We start from the raw sequence: 6,949 nt of genomic DNA on the forward strand, positions 1-6,949 counted from the left end.
AAGCCACAGGAAAACCAGGACAGCCTCTGCTGACAGTTAAATCAGCTCTGAAGAATAATGTGCTGCAGCAGCAGACGGCGTTTTACTCATCTGAGGCTGAGTTATGAATCCAGAGGCTTGTTTTGGTTGGCGTGGGCGCTGCGGTGAAACCAGACCGCTGCAGCGAGATGCACGAAACCTCAGCAGTACCCAGCTCCGCTCTGAGAGGACCGAGTTTGTTTTATGGGTCTGACAGACGGTTCCATGTCGCTGTGGTGGACGACTGGACGCCTGCGATGACAAAGTGACATTAAATCCTCCAGCAGCCGTCGGTTTGCTCAGACCAGAGAAAATCATCTATTCCACTTCCCTTTAACCCAACACAGATTTCCTACATTTCCCAGAATGCCTTTACATTATGCCTTTACATTTACATGATTAAAGTGAAGTTTTTTAAATTAAAAGCAAATATTTTTAGTAACTTTGACAAAGTGAAGCAGGTTAATAAGGAATTTATCTACGTTTCTGGAAAAACATTAAATAAAATAATATTAATATTAAGAAAACTTTAATGTTAAAATGTATCTAAATAAAATATAAAACAAACAATGCACATTAAAGACATATGAAAGTGATTGAGGCATTTGTTGTTGTCTATTACTGATGTTGTTTATTGGGGCCCAGAGGGAACCATTAGACTGTGGAGGACTAATGGCTGATTTCCCAGAATGCTTTGTGTCCTTTCTTAAAACCAGGCTGCAGGTGGTTCACACACAGATGTCGTGACCATGATCCGTGTGGACACTCAGAGGATTACTAACAGAATTTCCTCTCTGATGTTGGACCGAGACTGACGGGTCTTAACCACGACCCCATTAGTCCGACCTGAAGCTGAGTGAGACTAATGACTGGATTATAGACGGACTGACCAAAGTCCTCTTGTTCTGTTGGCTGAAATAAATAATGGAAACATATTCTATGACAGTAGCAGCTGTAATGGAGGTGAGAAGTAGGTGTTGGACAGGTGAGGACTGGGTCCTGGACAGGGTAATCTCTGATAACGTAGGATTAGGTGATTCTTGAGAAAGATCAGGGAGCTGGGGGTTTGGGACCCGACGGACTGAGTAAGAGGAGTTTAGATTCTCTGTTCTCCAATGGGACAAATGGTAATTAGATTAAAACGTTTCATTGAAGTAAAAAGCTGAAACGGAGGCTGAAGTTCAGGTCTGAATGCTGCAGGAGCTCTGGGCTGGGACTTGAAACCGTCAGGTGTTTTTTTTTACCTCAATGTGCTACGTGAGCTGGCTGCTGTGCTCGAACGCTGTGGTAATGGTTCACTTCAGGAGGAGGAAGGCCGACGTCAGAGCGTTTAACTAAACTAAACGACAGTTTGGCTGTGAAGCAAAGGCACCGGGCTGATCCGAGGTCCACGGCGGTGCTTGGATGGGCAGGTGCTCTATGAAAAGTTACCTTACAGCGACTGGAAAGTATCTGGACTTGGCTGAGTGGGGGTTTAATGGGAAACACAGTTCTCAGTGAGAACAAGCGCCCCTGTGATTGTTTCCCCCTCATTCTGTTTTCAGGCTCGGCCCACCTTCCTGTCAGGGCCTTTTAGCGTCGGTTGCGTAACTTCCAAACATCAGTGAAGTTTTTTTTCTTCTTGCGGCTTCGAGTTTCATCTAATGGGAGGCAGGTTGAGTTTCATGTGCTAGACAGGAGCAGAGCTCGGGGTTTGACGTCACTTCAAACTGCAGGTGACATCTGGAATGTCTGAAGCTGTCAGGAGCTTTAATGAGGACGACAGCAGAGGTCAAAGGTCAGAGTTTAATGACTTGAGCTGCAGAATTCCATCAAGTTCATCAGCTGAGCAACAGTCAGTTTGTTCCTTTTTAACATTGACTGAGAGGAAAGTTGTGATAGTTTTGGCAAAACACTGAGTTTTAGATTTTTACAGTCATTTATTAGGTTTGTTGACTTTACTCTCAGAACAGAAAGGCTGTGGCTAACTCAGGTGATCAGAGGCTGTGGCTAACTCAGGTGATCAGAGGCTGTGGCTAACTCAGGTGATCAGAGGCTGTGGCTAACTCAGGTGAGCAGGCTGTGGCTAACTCAGGTGATCAGAGGCTGTGGCTAACTCAGGTGAGCAGAGGCTGTGGCTAACTCAGGTGAGCAGGCTGTGGCTAACTCAGGTGAGCAGAGGCTGTGGCTAACTCAGGTGAGCAGAGGCTGTGGCTAACTCAGGTGAGCAGGCTGTGGCTAACTCAGGTGAGCAGAGGCTGTGGCTAACTCAGGTGAGCAGGCTGTGGCTAACTCAGGTGAGCAGGCTGTGGCTAACTCAGGTGATGCAGAGGCTGTGGCTAACTCAGGTGAGCAGGCTGTGGCTAACTCAGGTGATGCAGAGGCTGTGGCTAACTCAGGTGAGCAGAGACTGTGGCTAACTCAGGTGAGCAGGCTGTGGCTAACTCAGGTGAGCAGGCTGTGGCTAACTCAGGTGAGCAGAGGCTGTGGCTAACTCAGGTGAGCAGAGGCTGTGGCTAACTCAGGTGAGCAGAGGCTGTGGCTAACTCAGGTGAGCAGAGACTGTGGCTAACTCAGGTGAGCAGGCTGTGGCTAACTCAGGTGAGCAGGCTGTGGCTAACTCAGGTGAGCAGAGGCTGTGGCTAACTCAGGTGAGCAGAGGCTGTGGCTAACTCAGGTGAGCAGGCTGTGGCTAACTCAGGTGAGCAGGCTGTGGCTAACTCAGGTGATGCAGAGGCTGTGGCTAACTCAGGTGATGCAGAGGCTGTGGCTAACTCAGGTGAGCAGGCTGTGGCTAACTCAGGTGATGCAGAGGCTGTGGCTAACTCAGGTGAGCAGGCAGGTTGTTTTCAGTTGGAAGATGTGATGTTTCACAGAAACAAATGCTGAACTGTGGTTTGTTAAACCTCGGACTAGTCTGGAGACTCAACATGTTTTTGACAATAACATCTGCTGCAGTTTTTCGTTGGTAATTCATTTAATTTCCAGTCGCTGCTCAGGGGCCATGTTCATTCAAGGTGTCATCCTGTTTGTTTGTACAGCAGTGATTCGTTAGTTCCCCTGGTGAGTGTCAGGTTTTCCTAGAGAGACTGAGAAGAGAAAGTGAAAACAAGTTATGAAATGACAGAGTTGGAACAGCAGAGCATGAGTTTGTTAAATCTGCAGTTTGTTAAACAGAAGCTGGTCTAGAGTCCTGCTGGACTTTTTGGACTTTCAGTGGAATCTCTTGGTAGAGTCAGACCTTCCTGCAGTAAGTCTGAGTGCAGGACTGTGTGATGCTTCAGCCTTTCCTGCCGTGCTGCTCAGAAACATTCAGTCTGCAGAAAAGGTTGTGAGAGCATTAGCACTGTTAGCATTGTTAGCATGCCTCCAATTCCCTGCAGGGTTGGTTAGAAGTTGCTGATCCTGCAGTGGAGCTTCAAACTATTTCTTGTAGTAGATCAAGGCACTGGGGTCTTAAGGACATGATGCTACACGTTTTGCCCCAAAGTCTAATAAAGTACAAACTACTGCACGTTTTCCAAATGCTGCTCAGGTTTTTAGATCAGAAGTTTTCCTTCCTTCCAGGCAGGCTCCGCAGGGACGATCCATCAGTGCCGACATGAAGTCAACGTGTGTGCACGCTTTTTATTGTTTTTAGACACTTGAACTCCCAGCACATCCGGTCAAGGGGACCAGTAAAATGAGTGAGGAACCCAGTGTTGGTGGAGTTCTGGGGGATTTCCTGGACTGTGTGAAGAGGAGGAGTATGTTGGTCTGAGCTGCCTCTCTCCTCTGTGGGCCTCACATGTAAGCTGGCATGGAAAATAAACCATCCTCTTCTCCACTCTGCTTTCCAAACCTGAGCCGTTCCAAGTGGGGGAGCTGACATGGTGGCGTTGGCCCGCCCAGGCGACATCTGCAAACACTTTCCTCATCAGGCAGCAGCTGAGCAGCACGGGAGAAGGACCAGAGGAGAGCAGGGTGTGATGAGCTCTCGGCTGGGCAGCGGGTCCCGGTTCATGGTCCACAGTCCTTCAGGAGGCTGTCACTTCCCTTCACGCTCAGGACTCGCTCCTGGGCAGCTTTAATGGAGGGAAAAACCTGACCTCTGTACCAGACCAAGGCAGTGCCTGTCTTTAATCTGTAAAATCCATTCCTCACTTTAGAACAGTAGTTTGACAACGTCTTAAAGGTCGTTCAGTTGTTCCTGTAGCTGAGTGCAGCTGAACACATGAAAGCTACAGGTAGAAATGATGGGGGTCATTGAGCTCAGCAGGTTTCTCATAGAGCAATGAGCTGCAGGTGTTTTGTGCCGATCTTAAAGCGGAGGGACGTGATGTGAAACACACCAGCTGAAGGTTCAGTGTGGTCTAATAAAGGTTCTGTAGCTTTATATTGAGGAGGCTGAGCTGCATTCGGCTTCGAACGACCTCATGAACGCGTGTCGAGGCAAAAAACAGAAGGAGCAGAAACTGTGACTGACGTTTCCCAGCGAAGTCCGTCCAGAGTGGAAGAAGCACACAAGTGTCCTGCGTGATTGATGGAGTCGGAGCTGATTTATAACTCTGTAAGATCCGAACATGGAATTAGAGGTCTGCTCTTCCACATTAGAGCCTCCTCTGGGTTTAGCAGGAGTCCAAATTTATTTAGGAAGCTGAGCTATGAGGACATAAAACTTCTTCAGCCCTGATGTTACTGGTCTTCCTTCCTCCAGTCTTCATGTGTGTCAAGGAAAATAGTGTCATTTCATTGAAATCATTGATTTTAGGCTCTTTAGGGAGCTCCAGGTCTCTCAACACTAAAAAGGAATAACTGTTATTCTTTATGACCTGCTCCACGCCTGTCAGGTTGTGATGGGTCAGTTCACTGCAATATTGTGATGCTGTTGTATTTACTTTGAGTTCAAACATTTACAGACAGTGAACTGGAGCTTTGGAACAAACTCTCACTCATTGGGAAGCACCAAACATCCAGATCCAGGGAGCGGAGTCAAAATGTGTGGACGGGCTGCAGCAACACGACATGCAGCCAGAATCATGCTTTAAGGTCTCCGTTTGTTGGTTCTCTTTGCCTTTGGTCGGCAGCGCAGATGGACCAACAGAGACCAGGACTGAGTTGGCAGAAAGCCAGAAAATGAACAGGGACCAGGTGAGACAGTGGACAGGTTCACACTCCACCATCCGTTTGGTATGAGGCACAGGAGGCCTGGAACTGCACAGAAGTGCAGTTTATCCATCATCAGTAACTCACACCGTACCTGAAGGGAGTCGGACAAGCGGGTTAATCCGGACTTTTTAAACCGCTCCATCTGGAGCTCCGATAATGTGTCTTCATTGTTCAGGAAACTGCAGCGTGTGTGAACGGTGATGGATGTTTACAGCGGTTTGTGTTGATATTTTAGCATTTGCCTTCGGTTTCTACTCCAAATAAGTTTGGTAAACCTCAAACCCTGAGTCCTCTCAGGCACTGGACCTCTCCGTCATCGTTTCCTTCATGTCTCTGCCAGTTTCCCAGCAGCTCCCGAACGCTGCACAGTCCAAGACTAAAGACCTCTTTGTGTTTTGAAACTTTCCTCTTTCTGGCTGCTCTGCCATTTCACATGAAGCCCCTCCACCCTCCTGACAGCAGCCTGAGGCTCCACACACTCCTTGGCCACAGTCCCGCAGACGCCACACGGGTCTCCGGGAATCCATTCAAGGAAAGAAATGCCCGGCAATCACTCTGGTGATTACGTCATTACCCAGCACCCACCTGAGGGTCTGAGGGCCTGAGTGGCACGTCCTCGAGGGGCGGGAGCTCTCAGTTAGTGTCCAGGTGGAGATGTCACTGGGTGGAGCTGCTTTGGCTTCAGCAGCACTAAAACCTTAAAATTACAACTTCACGTTCTCAGTTTGGTTTGTGTGCCAGAACCGGCCCTGGACCCGCTCAGCTCGGTGATCCTGTTCTGTCTGTGCAGGCGACAGTCTGCGTTGGTCAGTGATGTGTGTTGGCTCAGCTTTCAGTCTAATCTCTGCTTTACTTTGTGTGAAGCTTCATGCGTAGCAGCAGCTCTGCACATGATGCACTGACAACTTCTATGGATTTTAAGTTCAGGAAGCAGGACCATGGAAACCACTGAGACTCGGAGAGGCTGAAAGAAAAAAAAAAAAACAAATGCAGTCCAGATGATCCCAGATGATCAGTCAGGGATCATTAAATAGATTGATTCAATGCTTCTTTTCACATGAATCACTGTGTTGAGATCCCTTCATTACAAACAGGGAGGACTCCTCCTTATTTTGATTCTGTATGATTAAACCTGATGGATGGACAAGTGAAGGGCAGAGTGTTCGGGTCTGTGCAGAGCGTTTCAGCAGCACTGCTGGCAGGCCTGAGGGCAGACAAAGGCGGCTTTGTGCAGCGCTTTTCCCCTGCAGGACCGTGGAGGTTACGTAAGCTTCTCTGCTCATCACCGTGATACGACGCAGGTGATGTGTGGGTGCTGGATCCACACCGGACCCACAGGAGCAGACGTTTGATTGGCTCACGAGCTGAGGGCGGAGTCACGTTGTAGAAAATGTCAGTGCAGCCTGAGAGTCGGTGCCAAACGTTGGAGTCAAACAGGAAGCTTCAACTTTCCCCTTGTAGGCCTGAAAAACATCAGCTTGTTATGAAGAATCCAACTTTCTCTGTGTTGTTTCCTTCTGTCCAAAACTTTCACTGCAGCTTTATGATGTTTGCATTGGTTTAGGTCTAAAACAAATTCTAATTAAGGGAATGTGGCTGGACTCCCTGTAGCTCAAACTCAGGAGACTGATGAAGAGAGGAAAAGAAACACAAGGTGGTTGTTCTCATTCGTGGCAGATTGAATGAAGCAGAAGCTGTGTGGTTGTTTTCCATTAGTGCTAATTGGTAAATGGACTTGTTTTCTAAATGAGCCTAATTAGCGGAGCTCAGTTGGAGCTCAGTGCCTCAGGCTGTGAACGTCTTG

Source organism: Mastacembelus armatus, chromosome 2 (assembly GCF_900324485.2).
Source record: "Mastacembelus armatus chromosome 2, fMasArm1.2, whole genome shotgun sequence".
Taxonomy (NCBI): Eukaryota; Metazoa; Chordata; class Actinopteri; order Synbranchiformes; family Mastacembelidae; genus Mastacembelus; species Mastacembelus armatus.